Raw genomic sequence first — 20,272 nt, 5'->3', positions numbered from 1 at the left:
TAACCAGCACCTTGAAACACGTTCGGAGACCGATAGGGAGCCAGTGCAGCTCGCGGAGGATAGGTGTGACATGGGTGTATTTTGGTACACCCAATATCGCTCGGGCGGCTGCATTCTGGACAAATTGTAGTCTCCGAACACTTTTCAGGGACAGCCCCATGTAGAACGCGTTACAGTAGTCAAGTCTTGAGGTGACAAGGGCATGAGTGACCATTTGAAGTGCCTCCCGATCCAAGTAGCACCGCAACTGGTGCACCAGGCGAACCTGGGCAAAGGCCCCCCTGGTCACAGCTGACAAGTGATGTTCTTTTATTTTTTATTTTTTATTTTTTTAAAATATTTTTTTTTAATTTTTTTTTCGTTACATAGACAACGCATAACCACAACTATAAAAAAAACAAAAAACAAAACAACCCCCTCCCATCATCACATATAGCATGTCATTTGGTTACAAGTGTTTTAACATTTATCATTCTTATACATTTATGATTTCATTTAATAGGTTATAATATACAGTTTGGGTTGCTTTGTTTACCATCCCTTCCTCCTGTTATAACACCACCTTATTTTCCCTTTCTTTTCTCCCTTCCTCCCTTCTCTACTTTCTTCCTTCCTGCTCTCCTTTCCCTTCCTTCTTCCTGTACCTTTCTCCTACTCCTGCTCTTCCTCATCCTCTTCCTACCCTCTCTCCTCCTCTTTCTCTCCTTTCCATCCTCCTCTCCTTACCTCTTTCTTTTCACCCTCTCTCCCTTCTCTACTTTCTTCCTTCCTCCTCTCCTTCCCCTTCCTTCTTCCCTTACCTCTCCTTTACTCCTACTCTTCCTCTTTCCCTTCCTACCCTCTCTCCTTCCTTTTCTCTCCCTTCCATCTCCCTTTACTTTCCCTTTCCTTTCTCCCTCCCTCCCTTCTCTACTTTCCTCCTTCCTCCTCTCCTTCCCCTTCCTTCTTCCCGTGCCTTTCTCCTATTCCTGCTCTTCCTCTTCCCCTTTCTACCCTCTCTCCTTCTCTTTCTCTCCTTTCCATCTTCCTCTCCTTATCTCTTTCTTCTTTCCCCCATCTTCCTTTCATTCTCTCCTCCTTTCTTCCTTTCTTTTTCTATTATTGTTGGTGTGTCTATTTTAAATCTCAAATGGGAAGAAGGCGGGGCTTAGCAGTGTGAAGACGGACTTTCAGGCTGTTCCTGAATCTCCATCTATACCGAAGCATCTGGACGGTTCCTTTTTGGACCCAAGCTGTCCCGAAGAGACAGTGAAAGGTAGGGGGAGACCCAGTGGTCCCAGAGACGTTCGCAAAGTCTCTGGGGACCCAGGAAAAAACCCCTTTGCCAGTGACTTCCGGATTAGCCACAAGGCTATTGAAACTGCAGACAGCCCTAAAGAAAGAGAAAGTGTTTCCAGTTGGTAAGAACATTTTATTGTTTAGAGAGAAACGGACTGCCTAAAAATTCAAACTAATTTAAATTAGAGAACAGAAGAATCTAGCAGCAATTTTGATCCTTTTAATGGTTTTGGACGGTGGTTATCTTACCTTTTAAATGTTATTCACACGGATAATGGATAGATTACTCCAACATCTCCTCTGATCTTCTGCAAGCGGGCTGTAAACCAATTCACTATAATTTGGCTGTTTACATTTTGACACTTTTATTGCTTGGCTGTATTGGCTTAAGATCTGATAAGATTGTACAGCTTTCAGTCTGCTTTTACTTGCAAATACTTCAGAGCTCTCAAGAAAAAATACTAACTGCGTATAAACATGGCATCTATTCAAGCGTCTCTTCAAGTGATTTTTTCAGCACTACAGACGCTGTCTGACACAGAAGACAGAATTCAGAGAAAATTGGATTATTTAGTGTTTTTGGCAACAAAGTATGAGGAAAAAACTGAGGATGTTTTTCAAATACAAAATAAGAATGTCGGAGATAAAGAATTTGAACTTGTTGATATTTGCAACAATTGGTTTACTTCTGAGGGAGGAAAGAATGGAATGTTTGAAGAGGAGTTAAATGGACAGAAAATTTACTTCAAAAGACAGGAGGAGAAGGAAACAGCAAAGAATTCATAGTTTATGAAATACCATCTGCAAAACATTTGATACCACTGCTGAGAATTAAAGACAAGCTGATAAAAAAAATAAAAAGAGAGCGGCAACATTATATGAGAGGCACTACAGAGAAGAAGGTGCAAAGATTTCTTCGTATGGACTTGTTCATAAAGATGGAGAATTGGACCCACAAATGGCAGCAGATATAAGATTGTTCTGTTATTGGAGAGATACAGGTTGATAGATGGAAGAGTACAATTCAAAATTAGCTAAACTTAGTTAAATCCATTCGCAATAGGTATAGTAGAATAAAAATTGATAATGATAGTAATGTATACAATGTTGAGTTGATATGATAAGTAAAAATTGGATATGAGAAGGGAAGGTTAGAAATATCTTTGGACCATATATAAAGATTATTAATAACAATAATAATTATTATAAAAAATAAAATAAAACTATATACAGTTAAATCTTAACTAATAGGGGGAAAATGCTATGATATAGGATATAATTAAATAAAGGAGAATGATAATAAATTATATACATGGAGGATTAGAAATCTTTGGTATTAAATATTATGGATGTTCAGCTAAAACAGGATATGAGGACTTAATATTAATGGAGAATTTTATAAATAAGTAAATGAAATGCCAGCATGTGGTTATGGATTGAATTTTTGGTATATTTAAGGATGAAGGATGTTTAAATAACTGTAGTCAACTAAAAGTGGAGGTATGATGATGTTAATATAGTAAATATTTGAGTTAAGACATTCGAATTAATATGAATTAATGGAAGAGATGCACAAAAACTTTTTCTAACCAGCTGATATACTTTTTTATAACATATGTTTGTTGTGTTTTTTTTGTGTTTTTTTATTGTGTGTATCAAATATATAAGTATACTGTCATGAGATCGATTGAAGCAAGGCATGGTTAACTATTAATTCTTTTTTGAACAATCAACTCCAACTTGCAACTAACTCAATGACAAGCACAAATGAATGCTGGCTCCCGTTTGACAGCGCCTTTAAATAGTGACTGTCAAACGTGACTGGCCAATCAGCGGCGGGCATTACTCCCACCTATTCTGCAGCCAAACCTGCTTGCAATACTCAACAGGGGCAATGTGGCTTCTGTGGCTTCTGAACTTCTTCCGGGGTACCATGTGCATTGGCTTTTTTGGCCGCCACCACACACTGTTGGCTTATATTTCATTGGTTCTCCAGTGTTGCATTTAGGGTTCCCGAGGCTGAAGATGAAAGGAATGTCCACTCACGGATAGCTGAATCAACCAAAGTTTATTGAGCATCCAGAATTAACATGAGAATCAACAGCAGAATCCACAGCAAACTTATTAATCATGAAACATCATTCTTAGTGTTTTCAGCTTCTTAGAGCTCTACCTACTTTACGTGTTATATCATTATTGGCTAACAAATCTCCAAGGCACAATAATTGGTTAGTCCTTACATCATTGGTGTTTGTGAGAATGTTCACGTTGTAATAGCTAAGTAAATCAAGTATTATCAAATGAGTGAATAAAATGTTGCAGGTTATTACTTTGTATCATCCCGTGTCCTCGAACATCCCTGGGAACACTGCAAGAGCAAAGAATAGCTGACAGGCAAATATTTTCTGCAGATTGCTGCAGTTTCTACTTACACGTGTAACCTCAGTTCTAAGGACCATCCAGATGATTCACTGTAAAAACCCTACACTCCAGTAAGACTCCAGGATCCCTCTCACAGTTACTGCTATTAAGCACACAGATGTCCCTTTGAAGTATATTTCTAATCAGAGAAAAGTGAAAACAAACATTCTTTGTGAATCTATGCTTTAATTTTATTAACTTTCCAAGCTAGAGCAGCTGTGTTTGTTAGAATAGCACAATTTCAAAAGAAAATACAAATCTCAAATTTGCAAAATATACTTTCAGAAATTATCAAATACATATGAAAGAATAGAGAAAAAACTGGAATATTTAGACCATCTAACAATAAAATATGATGAAGAAATTGAGGATGTCTATCAAATGCAAAATGGGGTGGTTGAAACTCAAAAAATCAAAGTGGAAAATGAATAAAAAGAGATTAAACCTGCTGATATTTATGGTAATTGGTTTGTCTATGAAAATGGAAAGAATGGAATACTGAAAGAGGAATTAAATGGAGAGGAAATTTATTCCAGAGGACAAGATACAGAAGAAGAAAAAACTAAAGAATCTATGGATTTAAAGAAAGAAATTCTATTAGTAAAAGCATTGATAACACTGCTGACAATCGAAGATAAGCTGAATAAAGAAACAGAAAGAGTGCATCAAGATTGTGAGAGATTTTACAAGCAAGGATTTGCTAAGAGAAGGCCATACAAAGCTGACCAAAAAGATGTTTAGAGGACAGGCACCACAAACGGCAGAAGATATGAGACTGTTTTGCTATTGGAAATAAACAGGTTGATAAATGGAAGAATATAATTTAAAACTAGTTAAACTTAGTGAAATTTAGTGATAATAGATATAGCTTAAATAAATAACTAATATTACTAATTTATACAATGCGTAGTGTTATGATGAGTATAATTGAATATGAATATTGAATTGTACCCATGTAAGGAAGATTAGCAATCCCTTTGGATTATACATAAAGGTTAATGTTGTGGCCCAGCAGGAGCTGTTGGAGCTGCTGATGGACTCCAATAGCGAGGGACCCTATGAGTCGGCTCTGGAAGATGTGGAGGACCTGGGCAGGGTTCAGACTCCGAGCAGGGACCAGAGAGGCTGGTTAGCCACCAGGAGGCGCCTGAGGCATGGAGCAGTGGTGATCAAAGGGAGTTTGTCCCTGATGTCAGGCAGGGAAGGGTGGAGAAACGGAGGCAGCAATTAGCAGAATTAAGCGTCACAATAACATTTCACCCCTCTCTGGCCAAGAATCTACTTCAAAGGAACAGTCTGTGTGCCTTTCTTCTTCTTCTTATCACTCTATAAACAAGCTGTGAGTCCTTGAAGTGCCAAGCCAGGATAATCAGTGAAAAAAGTGTTTCATTTCCAATACACAAACAGCCTAGCTTCCGAGTAGCAGCGTTATAATGTTAGAATGTTACCGCTTCTTTGTTTCATTTTGTATCTTTGTATTTCAAGTTTTAGAAAAAGGTCCAATTCTTAAATGAGTTAGAAAAATCCCCATCGTAATGAAAGAGGAAAGTTTTAATCCATATATTACGGAGAATAGTCAAAGAAAAAAAATAGAAGAAGGAAACTTAATCTGTTTGTTTTAAAGGGCTTGCATAAATTCCATCCATAAAGATAGCATTTAAAAAATAAGATAACCCACTGTTCAAAACCAGTCCAAATTTAATTCCACCGCTTATTTCTTCTATTCTCCAATTTAAATTAGTAGTAAGTTTTTTTGTAGGCAATCACTTTTAAAACAGTAAAAATTCCTCACCAGCTGAAAACACTTTCTCTTTCCTTATCCTTCCATTTTGGAGCCGCCCCGACCTCATCAGCCATTTGGCTAGATTTTTTGTCACTGGCTTCAAGAGCTTCTCTTGGATCAATCAGAGACTTTGCAATGTCCCTGTGATCAGCAAGATGTATTCTTCCTGTTCAACATTTCTACGGGACAGTTTAGGTCTGTTTAGATCACCCAGAGACAAAAGTGTCAACTGCGATCTCAGAGCATTGAGATCACACGCCGTATTGTTGTGACTTTGGCTCCTCCCCCCTCTTTCCTCTTTCAAATGGGTAAAAGCCTGCCATTCCTCCATTACACAGGTATGGGGAGAGAGAGTGTCAGCAAAGTTGTTCCATGTGCTGGTCACTCAGGAGTGCCAACCTCATTTCTGAAGAAGGCCACTTGGCTGCTGACCTCCCTGGGAAATCTTCACTTTCTTTCTCCAAACCCCTGTTCTTCAGGTCTAATTCGTGGATGGCCATTCTGACATGGGTCAATCCTTCTCTGTTGTCCTCCATAATTTTATGCAGGTCTTCCATTCTGGCCTGGTAAACACAGGTCTGCTGCTGAGGCAGATTGTTGAGGAGCTTCTTCTCATTTCCCCTAACATTCTGAAGAATGGCGACTTTCTCCTTCAGTTGGCTGGAGTGGCTTTTCTCCAAAAAGTGGAACTTTGGTCCATCTCAGCCAGTTCATGCTGCAGACTGTAGAGGTGCTGCTTAAGTTCTTAAGAAGGCTCCAGACGTCTTTGAGTAGCTTCTCAAAGATTTTAAGGCAGCCTTCTCAAGTTTGAGGAAGGCCACTTGGCAAGTAACCTCATAGAGTTCTTCAGTGTGTTTCACCAAAGATTCTTTCTCTGGCTCTAACTGGTGGATCATCCTGTTGGCATGGTCTAAGCTTCCTTTGTTGTCCATAATAGTTTTCTGCAGGTCTTCTGTTGTGGTCAGAAGTTGATCCAGTGTCTGCTTGAGACAACTGTGCTGCTCTTTCGTCCTTTGTTTGTCTTTCATGGATTCCTGGATCTGAAAGTCAACGGAATCTGGTTAATCTGGAGATCATGGAGGCCATCACTGCTCAATGAGAAAATAGCACAAGGATATTCCACAAAGGACCATTTCTTCCCTACTGCTGACCTGTTTGGAAAATGGAGAGACGCAGTCACATCCTTTCTCAGTTCCGGGAACATTTTGCTAACTGCCTAAAGTCTACAGATACCTTGAAGTGGCCCAGTTTGAGAAAGTCTGACTTAATCCATCACAACTGATCTCCCTTCAAACTATCCTGACTTCCCATTTGTTTGGGACTCCAATTCAAGGCCTATTTTCTATCAAGCCTCTCCAAAGGAGTCAGATCGGTCAATTTGGCCCACTCTGGAACTGCTAGGGGGTTTCTCATGAGAGGGATGGGGGGACCATTTGGATTAGGAAAGAGCCCCCCCTCCAAGTTACCATCCAAGGCACAAAATTCTGATGGGTCCCCTTGAGCCAGTCCCTCTCTCTCAGCTACAGCCTGCCTCACAAGCATGTTGTTGTGAGGATGAGTGTCAGCCTCTGCTTTGCTGTTGCTTCAGCTGCCATGAAACGGGGAGGGTGGGCATGGTATTTGGGAGGGGTTACTCATTGTGCTGGAGGAAGGTTCTGTAGTTCAGCTGTCTGTCGGACTACGCATGCATGGGAGATTCCCGCCAGGACTAACGGCACCGACATTCCATCTTCATGATGCCTTTTGAAGTTATCTCACACCTGACACTTGGGAGAATTATGATTGGACTGTAACTGTGATGCCAAGGGGTGGGGAATGGGCTATTCTATATATCCATCGCTTTCGCGCCTAAATAATCAGACTTCGCTACGCTATGCCTTTAATCATTTATAATTAGTAAAAGTACACTTGATTTCTACACATGGAGTCTCGTGGTCTTCTTTCCTGATTATCTAATGGAGAGGTCCTGACAATGAGGGAATATTCAGAATGTTCATTGCCTTGAGCTATTTGGAGAAAGAATAAACATGGATAAATGAGTAATAAAAAATAAATATATATAAATAAGTCAACCAGCAGGATAAGTGTCAGCGTTACTCCATTCCATAATTAGGAAAGAAAACTAAGAGACTCCATGAGTTGGAAATTCAAAGTACTTTTACTAATTATAAATGGTAAGCAAGCAGTTGCGAAGCAAAGTCTACTTAATAAGGCGCGAAAGCGATTGATATATAGAATAACCCATTCCCCACCCCTTAGGATCATAGCTCCAGGCCAATCATAAGTCCTTCAAGTGTCAGGTGTGAGATAACTTCAAAGAGACAGGCCAAGATGGAATGTCGAGGCCGTTGATGCAGGCGGGAACACTCACGCATGCGCAATCCCAATATCTGGTACATCCTAGAACATTCCTCCAGCACATCAATTATCCCCTCCCAAATACCAGCCCCCCCCTTCCTGTTTCATGGCAGCTGAAGCAACAGCAAGGCAGAAGCTGACATCCGGCCGTCCCCCGGAAAAAGGCTGTTAGGCCTGTAAAAAAAAAAAAAAACGAAACAGACAAACGACAAACACAAAAAAAAAAAGGGAGGGGGAAAAAGTAAGTCAAGGCTTGTCGGGATAAGCAGCATAAAAGTCTCGAAGTAAACGGGGAGCTCGAACATGGGATTTATCAACCCACTCAGTGTGGGAGGGAGGAAAATGTTTCCAAGCCACCAGGTATTGAATGCGATTACGGTGTTTGCGGGAATCAAGAATGGCACGAACTTCAAAATGACGTTCCCCATCCACTAGTAACGGAGTAGGCGGAGGTTCATCTGGGGGCCGCAAGTGGGAAACCCGAACAGGTTTGATGAGGTTGATGTGGAAAACCGGGTGGATGCGGTTGAGGTGTTTTGGCAATTGTAAACGAACAGAAACAGGATTGATGACCTTTACAATAGGGAAAGGGCCAACATATTTGGGCCCCAATTTCTTCGACTTCTGTGTAGTGTGCAGGAATTTTGTGGACAAATATACCAAATCCCCAGGGCGGTATTCATAGGGCTGAGTGCGTTTTTTATCTGCTTGTTTCTTATGGGCTTTATGAGCAGCGTCCAAAGTGGAAAGGGTCAACGGCCAAATGTGACTGAGGCGTTCACTCCAGTCCGCAATTGAAGGGACTTGCGGTTGGTCACTAGGCAATTCGGGAATAGGAACAAAATCTTGACCGGAAACGACCCGAAAAGGGGTGAACCCCGTGCTGGAGTGAACCGAGTTGTTGTAGGCCACTTCAGCATGTGGTAACAAGTCCACCCAATCGTCTTGTTGATAATTGATGAAGCAACGTAAATATTGCTCAAGAACAGAATTTGTACGTTCACAACCGCCATTAGTCTGAGGATGGTAGGCGGAGCTAAGGCCCTGGGCGGAGCCGATGCGCTTGAGAAATTCCTTCCAAAATTTAGATGTAAATTGGACCCCCCGATCGGAGATAATACGGTCGGGCACTCCATGCAAACGGTAGATGTGGGAAATGAACAGTTTAGCCAATGCCTTGGCGGAAGGAATTTTGTGACAAGGCACGAAATGAACTTGCTTGGAAAACAAATCAGTGACCACCCATATAACGGTATGCCCCTGGCTTTCGGGAAGCTCAACAATAAAGTCCATAGAAATCTCCTTCCAAGGGGCAACTGGGCGAGCGACGGACTGGAGCAGTCCTTGCGGTTTCCCAGGTTGCAAATGGGGCAACTAGCCACGTAAAGTTCAATGTCCTTTTTTAAAGAGGGCCACCAGAATTGTCGCTTCACGAGATGTAAAGTTTTTACGAATCCAAAATGACCCGCCAATCTGGAGTCATGAGCGCGGTGAAGGACCACGAGGCGGAGGGACGCGGGGATGTATAATTTAGCACCAATCCACGGTAGATCGTCCCTCATGGTGCACTCGTCACGATGGTTCAGGAACCAGTCGTCGTGAGCAAGGGCTTTTTTAAGGTCAGAAAGTAGATCCTGAGGCACCTCTCTCTGTGCCTGGGTCTGTTGACGTGTGAGTACCGGAGCTGCCAGGAGTGGTTGGACGATAGTCAGTTTAGAGCAATTATATTGAGGTAATCTGGACAAAGCATCCGCCATGAAGTTCTTCCCTCCCGGGATATACTTTAGAGTGAAATTGAAACGGTTGAAATATTGGGCCCATCGCATTTGTTTGGGGGAGAGACGACGAGGCGTCCGCAACGCTTCCAGGTTCTTGTGGTCAGTCCACACCTCAAATGGGTATTTCGCGCCCTCTAGGAAATGGCGCCACGTAGCCAGGGCCCAACGGACCGCGAAAGCCTCCTTTTCCCAAACCGCCCAACGTATCTCCGTGTCAGTAAGCTTTCGGGAGGTGTACGCGCAAGGTTGCAGGTTACCTTGGTCGTTGGTTTGCAGCAGAATGGCCCCTACGGCGACATCACTGGCATCAGCCTGGACGACGAAAGGCCGGTCAAGGTCAGGATGCTTAAGTACTGGTTCAGCGGCAAAAAGGCGTTTAAGTTTCTCGAATGCCGCCTGACATTCCATGTTCCAGTCCAAAGGCCTATTAGGTTTAGGTTTTGGATCGCCCTTAGTCTTGAGCAGATTAGTAATAGGAAGAGCAATCTTAGCAAAAGAGGGAATGAATTGACGGTAAAAATTAGCGAAACCCAAAAATTTTTGCAATTGTTTACGAGTTTTGGGTGCGTCCCATTCAGTGACCGCCCTCACTTTCTCAGGGTCCATCTCAATGCCATCTGGTGAGATGCGATAGCCAAGATAGTCAATTTTAGTTTGGTGAAACTCACATTTAGACAATTTGGCATAGAGGTCAGCGGCACGTAGTTTTTTCAAAACAGTGCGCACCAGAGCGACGTGTTGGTCATATGTTCGAGTATAGATAAGGATATCGTCCAAATATACGATAACTCCTTTATACAGGTGATCGTGCAAGATCTCATTAATAAGTTGCATGAAAACAGCAGGAGCCCCCTGTAGACCAAAAGGCATAACCCGGAACTGGAAACAACCAAGAGGGCAGTTGAAAGCAGTCTTCCATTCGTCTCCTTCTTTTATGCGGACCCTATAGTAAGCTTCCCGGAGGTCCAATTTAGTAAAGATGCGGCCCTTCCCCAGCTGTGCCAATAAGTCTTTCATCAACGGGAGGGGGTAGAGGTTCTGAGTTGATACAGCGTTAAGATTTTTAAAATTACAGCATAGACGAAGAGAGCCATCTTTTTTTTCACAAAAAAGTACAGGGGCAGCCACTTTGGGGCGAGCCGGTTCAATGAAACCACGTTTCAAATTTTTGTCAATGAAAGAACGCATTTCCTCCATTTCCCTGGGACACATGGAGTAGATCTGGGGTTTAGGGAGCTTAACCCCGGGTAAAATGTCTATGGAGCAGTCAGTAGGCCTGTGGGGGGGTAGATTGTCTGAAGATTTTTCGCTGAAGACTTCCTTAAGATCCCAATACTCTTTCGGAATTTTCTCCTCTCCTGCAATTCTCTCCTGCCCTCTAGCGGCCACTTCAGGAATGTCAGTTACAGGTTGTTCAGGAGAGTCCTCCCCCACTGGAGGCACCCTGGAGCGGACGCGTAAGCGGCCTGTGCGCCAATCCCCCCGTCGTTTGAAGAGGGATCTCCTGGCAGGAGGGGGAGAAGACTTCGCAGCTTTCTCCTTTCGCTTCTTTCTTTCTTCTTTGGCATAACGGAGCCTGGTGAGGTCGAGCTCAGCGTCTGCAGCATGTTCAAACCAAGTGACCAAACGCCTGGGCAGGTTACGATTGACACATTGCTGGTAAATGTCTTCATCTAACCCCGAAGCAAATTTGTCCAGGAGTGCGTCCTCCCCCCAGCCTCTCATGTATTGCGACAGACATTGAAATTCCTGGATGTATTGGGCAACAGGTCTATCGTCTTGCTCAAGGGTTATAAATTTCAATTTGCTTCGTTTCTCTGTCAAAGGGTCATCAAAGCGTTGGCGGAAAGCCTCCATAAAGCGGTTGAAATCTCCCAAGAGGGGAGAACCAGACATATGCAAAGCCGTGGACCACGTGGCAGCTTCAGCATCTAAAGATAAGAGAACCATCCGGACTCTCATGCCATCAGTTTCAAAATCACGGCCATAAATCTCCATATAATTAAAGACCTGCATAATGAAAGAGGCCAGGGTAGCAGAATCACCATTGAAACGCACAGGCAGGGGAGGGATTTTTGCCATTCGGTGCCGTCGGGGAGGAGGGGCCCCGGGTCCAGCAAAGCCTCTAGCCACAGGGGGTGAAGCAGGCCTAGGGGGAGGGGGTGAAGGCGCGCGTGGAGTTTGTTGACGCCAGCTTCTCCAGTCTCTTTCATCTTCCCCCCTTCTTTCCCCAAAATACCTTTGACCCCAATAATCAGGTAATTCACTCCTCTGGGGTTTTCTCACAGCTCCAGTCTCCAGCGCTGGTTGTCGGGGTTGCCTTTGAGTGATCCCTGCATTCCAGCTCGCCTCTTCTTCTCTTTGCCCAACCGAAGTAGACCATCGAGGGGGAGGAAGGTCCGGCTGGCTGGAAATTTGCAGTTGAAATAAATCTTCATGAAGTGATAGGTCGGGGCCCTCTGGCTCGTGAAGCGAAAGTTCGGGAGGTCCGGCTTCGCTGGAATCCACGCCGCTAACGGCCCCTTCCGTATCTCTCATCGGTGAAGACATATCTCCCTTCACGGTAGACGTAAATCTCCTGGAAAGGGTTTAAGGTAGACTTTGCTTCTTGTCAGCGTTACTCCATTCCATAATTAGGAAAGAAAACTAAGAGACTCCATGAGTTGGAAATTCAAAGTACTTTTACTAATTAACACTAACACTCACGCATGCGCAATCCCAATATCTGGTACATCCTAGAACATTCCTCCAGCACATCAATTATCCCCTCCCAAATACCAGCCCCCCCCTTCCCGTTTCATGGCAGCTGAAGCAACAGCAAGGCAGAAGCTGACAATAAGTCTGTTTGGGAAATAACTACATCTGGCCAATGGAATCCTTTTTTAGGTTAGTTTCCCCAGGTCAGTTTCTACCTTTGGGGTCTCAATGCCTCTCCAACTGGGACAGCTTGAAGCCATTTTTTCCAGTAGATTACATTGCCGATCCCCAGCTGGCTGCTCCCAGCCCCTTTCCAGAGACAGGAACTTTTGACAAGTTGGATGAGGAGTTTGGTGACAGGTATGGAGGCTCCAGACATGGCAGGCATCAGCATGTCTGTGGTGTTTGGTTGAAGCCCCCTTTTCTATTTTTGCCCACCCTGTTATTCTGCCTTAAAGGGAAGAGTCTCTCCCTCCTGAGGAGCCCAGGCCTGGGAGACCCTGCGGTACCCCCAGTGCCAGCCATCCAATCCAGCCACTTTCCAGGGATGTTGAGCAGAGCCTCCATTATGTGATCCAGACTCCCCAAGGATGCTGCAGGTTGCCATGGCGAGCTCCAGCCAATGAGCTCAGGAGGAGCCTCTGATGTCACAAGCCAAGCATTTGATTGGCCTGGACCTGAGATTTGAATAATATTCGCCAACTGGCTGCCTTTCCCCTGGGGGGCATGGCTTATTCCTTGATCAGCCAATCTGAAGGGGCTTTGAGCCCCGAATTTGCTTCAGACAGAGCGGCTCCCTCTGAAAGGGAAACCCTCGGTCACCTGGAGAGGTCAGGGAGCTCCAAATTACTGTCCCTTCTCTGGGGGTAGACTCCAGATTGGAAATCTTGCCCCTTGGATCTGGAATCTGGTATTACAGATGCAGGGAATCCAGGTTTTCCTCTTCATGCCCAGATGAAGGGGAGCTGTTCTGTAGGGAGAATGAGGCAGACAAGGACTGAGGCAAGGCAGATTGAAGTTAACACAAGCTTTATTTACAGTGACATACAGCTCAATGTAAGGCAAACCTCAAACTGGCAAACAGCAAAGCAAAGGACAGCTGACAGCCCTTTTATACTAGAGCTGTCAGATGCTTAACCAATAGGATAGCAGGATTCTCCCGCCAGCTGGCTGCTTGCGTGTCAGCCAATCAGGACCCAGTAATGCAAGTCAATGGCATGGAAGACTTCAGTACTTAACACTCCTCTCCTCCGCCAGTTGGCACATGTGTAGTCCACCAAGTACGCCAGCCGGCGTCAGCTCCGCCCAGATCGTCTCAGTTCAGTGGTGACGGCCAAAGGAGGAGCCACTGCTGGAGTGGCCTGTGGAACTTCAGGAGACTGCACGGCCAAGTCGGGGGGAAGGGTGACCATTGCGGGACTGACCAGACTACCAGGTAGGCCAGGCGATGAGAACACGTCGAAGAAGGGTGCAGGAGCTGCTCCTGATGGTGGCAGTTCACCAGGGCAGAATTGGGCCTGTCCTGGTTGTTGATCTGCTGCACTGGTAACTGTCTGACGAAGCTGATTGATGTGCTGGCACCACTCTTGCCCATCGTCGAGCTGAACCTTATAAGAGTAGTGGCAGTGGCTTCGTCCACTGGGAGCTGCTGGTAGGCTTGTGCCAAGTGTAACTTGGCAAAAACGTTTCCCCGCCCCAGTGAATGGAGCAAGTGTTGCACCACTGGCACAGGGTAAGGGTTGGCTTGCAACCCTTTATTGATCCCCACAGATCCTAATACTCCCATCCTGTTTGATGAGTAAAACAATGGCAGTTTTCCAGGGAGAGCTTCTAGCACCCCTGCACAATTAATTTATCCAACTCTAAATCTACTTTGGACCCCTAGGGCAAATGACACTCTCCTCAGCTTAAAGCGTATTGGTGCCACCTGGGGATCCAAATTAAACGAAATGTGTGTCCCATATATTTACTGAGCCGGTCGTCGAATATGTCCACAAACTCGCTGGCCAGCACGGCAAAGCAGTCTGGAACAACGGAGTGAACACTGGAGATGTTGAGCCCCAATGCGGAGAACCAGTCCAGCCCCAGGAGGCTGGGCAGATGGCCATCAACGATAATGAGGGGAAGAGGCCCCTGGAAATTGCTGGCAATCTGGAACATGCCGCAACCTACGATAGGAATTGGCTGCCCCTGATAGTTTCTGAGGTGAATCAGGCACTGCCTAAGGTTATCCTTAGTAAGGCTGGGCACTATTCGTTTGAGAGTAGCCCATGAGACAAGGGATTTCGAAGAGCCAATGTCTACCTCCATTTTACAGGGCTCTCCCTCTATGTGACCAGTCAAGTAGATTTTGTGGGTTGGCTTTGTTGGGGATGTGTGGCTGATGGCCCACTCAGAATGCTGATGGTCACCCATGATGGTAAAACAGTCTTGATGGTGTTTAGGAACCCATTTTGTGAACTGTCTGGGCAAGGCACCTTCCGGCAGCCGGTCAGCGATTGGCATAGCTGCCCTGCGTACCTTGGCCAGATGTCCCTTCCTGTCACACCGCAGGCATATGGAGGCTTTGAACCTGCAAACTGACCTTGCATGGTTCCCGCCACAACTGGGGCAACCCGACTGAGGCAAAAGACTGAGGCAAAAGACTGAAGGCTCAGCTCTGTTCGCGCCAGCAAACATTGCTGAAGTCTGAGGTCTCTAATACCACAGACCAGCTGTTCTAACAGGGCATCATCCAGCACAGGAAAGTCATAATGTAGGGCTGCTGTCCTGAGGGAAGCCATGTAGTCGGTCACGGGTTCCCCTTCTCTCTGGGTTCTCTGCCTAAACGCATAGCGTCTGGCTGTGCGTGAGGGAGTTGGAGAATAGTGATTTTTAAGTTTCTCCAAAAGCTTCTCCCAAGGCATTGAGTGAATGGACTGAGGGGCTGCTAAAGCCCTGGTTGTTTCAAATATCTCGTGGCTGCAGGCGCTAAGCAAATAGCCTCTTTTACGGCCTCTAGACAAACCGGTGAAGTTGTTTGCCTCCAGGAAGCACTCAAACCACTCGAGGTAAGCGTCTCATGTTTCAGTGGTTGGGGTGAATGCCATGAATGCCAGTAGGTTAGCCATCCTTAGAAGGACGGAATGTGAGGAATCAGACTTGGAGTGACGTCTCATCGCCTGTGACTTGAGGCAGCTCTAACAGTGACTTCGCTCCTTTCCTTTACCTCAGACCTGATCCCACCTTCGTTGCCAGTGTTCTGTAGGGAGAACGAGGCAGACAGGGACTGAGGCAAAGCAGGTTGAAGCTAACACAACCTTTATTTACAGTGACATATAGCTCAATGTAAGGCAAACCTCGAACCAGCAAACAGCAAAGCAAAGGACAGCTGACAGCCCTTTTATACTAGAACTGTCAGACGCTTAAATAGGATAGTGGGATTCTCCCACCAGCTGGCTGCTTGCGTCTCAGCCAATCAGGACCCAGTAATGCAAGTCAATGGCATGGAAGACTTCAGTACTTAACAGAAGCTGAGAGGAAAATATATGCATAAAAGATTAAATAGTATTAATATTCAAAAACCATTGGGAGAAGGTACTTGAAGAAACAATGGATCCAATTTTGTTCAGTCTTACCAAGAACCCTACAGGAAGTCCTCGATTTATATACATTCATTTAGTGACAGTGCCAAGTTCCACAGTGATTAAAAAAATGATTTATGATGGGTCCTCACACTTACGACTATCCCCATGGTCTCATAATAAAAATTTGGGTGCACAGCAATCAATATGGATTTGCAAGTAAAATTAGGGGTGAAACGGCCTTTGCTTAATGATCGCAAAATTCACTCAACAACTGTAGCAATAAACATTGTAAAATTTAGCACAACTCACTTAATGACCGCCTAGCTTAGCAATGGCATTTCTGGTCCAAATTCTGATCATAGGTTGAGGACTACACATAGGATGCAGCAGCAGGCTGGTTTGGAAAAGCTTAAGCAGGGCTGCATTTAAGCAGGGTTGGGAGACCACCAGGAAATGCCAGGGGTAGGTTGAGAGGAAGGCAGTGGACACCCTATCTTGATATGAAGAAAATATGGTGGGGCCCCTTAGTGACTCTGTGATAATCACTAAGTGACTCTGAATTCTAGTCCCGCTTTAGGCATCAAAGGCAGCTGGGCACTTTGAGCCAATCACCAGGAGACTCTGATTTCAATTCCCAGGGCCCAGCTAGGACTTCAGGGCCAGACTCTATGCTTCCCCCTATAGGCAGGGAGTTTCAGCTGAAGCCTGGCAAGCAGGAGGGGCTGTGACTGGGGGAGGGAGGGGCTCTCTGTGTCCAGGAGTTTCTCTCCTTTCCTCTCAGATGGAGCTGTTCTACCCCAGAAGGACCCAGGGGGAAACTTGGAGTCCTGCTGGACTCCCGGCTCCTGCTGGAAGACAAGGCGGCAGTGGTGACCAGCAGGGCCTCTGCCCAAAATCTGCCCTGCCTTAACATTGACAAGGGTTAAGGCAGCAGGCTAGGAAGCAGGAGATCCTGAGTTCAAGTCCTGTCTTAGTCCTGACCTTGGGACAGACCCTCTCTTTCAGACAAGCCCACCTCACAGGGTGATTGTTGTGGGGAAATGAGGAGGAAGAGGAAGAGATTTAGAGATTTTAGAGATTTTATTAATATTTGTAGGCCGCCCTTTTCCCTGAGGGGACTCAGGGCGGCTCACATAAAATCAGGGAGGGGGAATACAAAACAATGACGAAGACACATATAATAAAAGTAATAAGCAACATACATTCATCATTCGGGAGGGGCGGCTATCCTTGTCCCCAGGCCTGACGGGCTAGCCAGTTCTTAAGGGCTGTGCGGAAGGCCTGGACGGTGGCGAGGGTACGAATCTCCACGGGGAGTTCGTTCCAAAGGGTCGGGGCTACTACTGAGAAGGCCCTCCTCCTTGTGGTTGCCAGCCGGCACTGGCTGGCCGACGGAATACGGAGGAGGCCCAACCTGTGAGATCTAATTGGTCGCAGGGAGGTAATTGGCAGAAGGCGGTCTCTCAAGTATCCAGATCCACTACCATGCAGGGCTTTATGGGTGACTAATAGCACCTTGAAGCGCATCCGGAGATCGACAGGTAGCCAACGCAGCTCGCGGAGGATAGGTGTTATGTGGGTGAACCGAGGTGCACCCACAATCACTCGCGCTGTACTAGCTGAAGTCGCCGGATGCTCCTCAAGGGCAGCCCCATGTAGAGCAGTATTCCAGCCTAGAGGTCACAAGGGCCCGAGTGACTGTTGTGAGTGCCTCCCGATTCAGGTAGGGTCGCAACTGGCGCACCAGGCGAACCTGGGCGAATGCCCCCCTGGTCACAGCCGTCAGGTGGTGGTCAAACGATAGCTGTGGATCCAGGAGGACTCCCAAGTTGCGAACCCTCTCTGAGGGGTGTAAAATTTGACCCCCCAGCCTGAGTGATGGAATATTTGTCGAATCTTTGGGAGGAAAACACAACAGCCACTCGGTCTTTTCATGTTCATCTCCTTTAGTTAGTTGAAAAAATAATAAAACAATGGGGAAAAATCTAACAAAAATAAAAACTGACTTTCCTGCTTCTGTTTGCATGGAATCTGTCCTAGCCTTGTGTAGATCCAAGAATTTCTTTTCTCACCAGGAAGGAAGAGTTTTTTTAATCATCCCTTTCATTTTCTCTCATTCCCTTTTTTTGCTTCCTGTGGAGGCCCCAGTGGGGATCCCAGAGCCCCTCCCAGCCCTGGAACACAACAGGTTTCTCTGTTTCTTTGGGAAAGATTCCTTCCCCAAGCAGAGCCTGCCTGAGCCCCATCATCCACTTCCCTCTGTGCCTAGGATCAGCTGAATTCCTCCCTTCAGACAATAGGAAAAAGGGAGTTTGGACAGAGTCTCTGGGTGAGTCTCCGTTCTTCTCCACAGAGGGTCACACTCACTCCACAAAGCCAAATTCCCCCTTGGTTCCTGGACACCTCCGGCCATTGCTCAACTGAGCTCACAGCAGGGCCAGAGTGGCTGTGAATTGGGATGGAAGGGACCACAAACCCTCTTCAAGCCTCCCCAGCCACAACGGACTCGCAGACACAGACTGTGGCCTCACAGAAGCTCCTAAACGGGGCCTTTATGGGGCATCAGGAAGGGTCATATGGAATCAATCCCCCAACACTCATTCTATAGGGGGTTCCCATCTGCTGTCCCTGGTGGCAGATGGAAGATTGTGAATCCTACTGCTGACACCAGTTTCTGTGGAATCAAATGCAGGAAAAGCCAATAATGCTGGCTCAGTGGAGTTATTATTTATTTAGTATCCACTGGAGGAATTTCCCTCCAGAAAATAGTGAGTGGAAATCTTATAGACAAAAGGATGCACATATATTTGTACATTCAAGGAAATGAGGAGAAAATGACAATCATACATGTGCATAGTTTGTTTAATAGATGATGTAAGAATAAATAGTCATAATTAGCGAGATTCAAGTTACCTCCCCACCCTTATATTGTTGCTACTCTCGAGAAAGAGTTATTGTGTAAGTAAAAAGAAACATCTCAGCTGCATTGGCCAAGCAGTTTGAATGAAATGTACTGAGAAATGAGGGCATCAACATTCCTCCCTACATTCCATCTATATTTCTATATGTCTTGCTAATATGCTTCCATTTCTCCAAGAAATTTGTCTCCTCGCAATCTTCTTTTAATTCTCTGGATGAGAAAAGAACAAAATAAAATGAGAATTTATTAGAGGTACACACCTAAACAACAACCCCAAACTGAAATCCTGGACAGCTGTTGTGAACAACAGCTCCTGTACAATGTGTTTAATTGGTAGATGAAGAAGGAACCATGTAATAGTAATGAATATTTGTCTCCCCAGTGGAGTACCTGGAGGCCACCAGCATGCTGGTTTGGTGGGAGGGTGTAATAATTGGGATGAGATCTGCATTATTTGTGTAAAGAGAATGAACCTGAAAGATTCCATTTTGAATAAATACATATCTATTTTGCTTGATCAGGCTGGACAAATGCTGCTTGTAACAGCATCCCATGTTTTGCTGACAGCCTGGGTCACTCTGACCCAGCCAGGAATAGCCCAGATGGGAACTTGGAAGTGTCCTTAGATACGGATATGTTTTTGGTAATTATCTTGTTATTGTCTAAAGTGTGAGAACGGAGGAAATGAGGAATTTTTCATAAAGTTTAAAATATCATTTGTTCTTGACACGCAGGTAACAAGAAAATTTCCCACAGAAGAACACGGGAAATTTATTTTTGGGCTGCAGCTTAATTTTGCCAACTTTTGTCAATATTGTCAACTATCAATCACACCAAGTACATTTATGTAATTGTATTATGACGCACTTTAATGATACCCATGGGACTTCAACTTGTGTATTTAAGTCTGACCTGTTGTATTGCCCAGGATTCTCTCTGAGAATCCTGTCATGCGCATGAGAGTTATCAATAAGCTTATTGATTAATAAACCTTTTTGTTGCCTATAATCCTCTTGTTTGGTTTTTCTTAAGTATATATAAAATATATCAGGGATATTGTTCTCACAGAGGGACAATGGTCCCCATAGAGATAATCATACACCATAGTTGGGTCTTCCCTCCCATGGCTTCCATCTTACTTCTTTTCCTGCTCACTTGCGCACACTTTTAGATGCTGTCAGCAGGAACAATTGCTCAAAGGATTTCTTAAACGGTGTAATGTTTATTGGCAGTTGCTGAATATTAAATTCCTCTGAATGACTTTCACAGAGTTGTATTTAGCTAGATTTATTGGGATTAAAGGGAAAAAGTTACAAGAATTACAGTCATTCAACCATTTCCCGTTCTGAAACAAGTAGATATGATTTTCTTTGACCGCTGCATACTATCTAAATGGAAAGAATATCTCCTTTCAAATAAAAGAAAATGTAATAATTCTTTCAATATCACAATGGTGTTTTTTCTCATGTTT

This window comes from Thamnophis elegans, chromosome 15, assembly GCF_009769535.1.
Source record: "Thamnophis elegans isolate rThaEle1 chromosome 15, rThaEle1.pri, whole genome shotgun sequence".
NCBI lineage: Eukaryota > Metazoa > Chordata > Lepidosauria > Squamata > Colubridae > Thamnophis > Thamnophis elegans.
The sequence above is the reverse complement of the archived record's forward strand: the minus strand, read 5'-3'. Positions refer to the sequence as shown.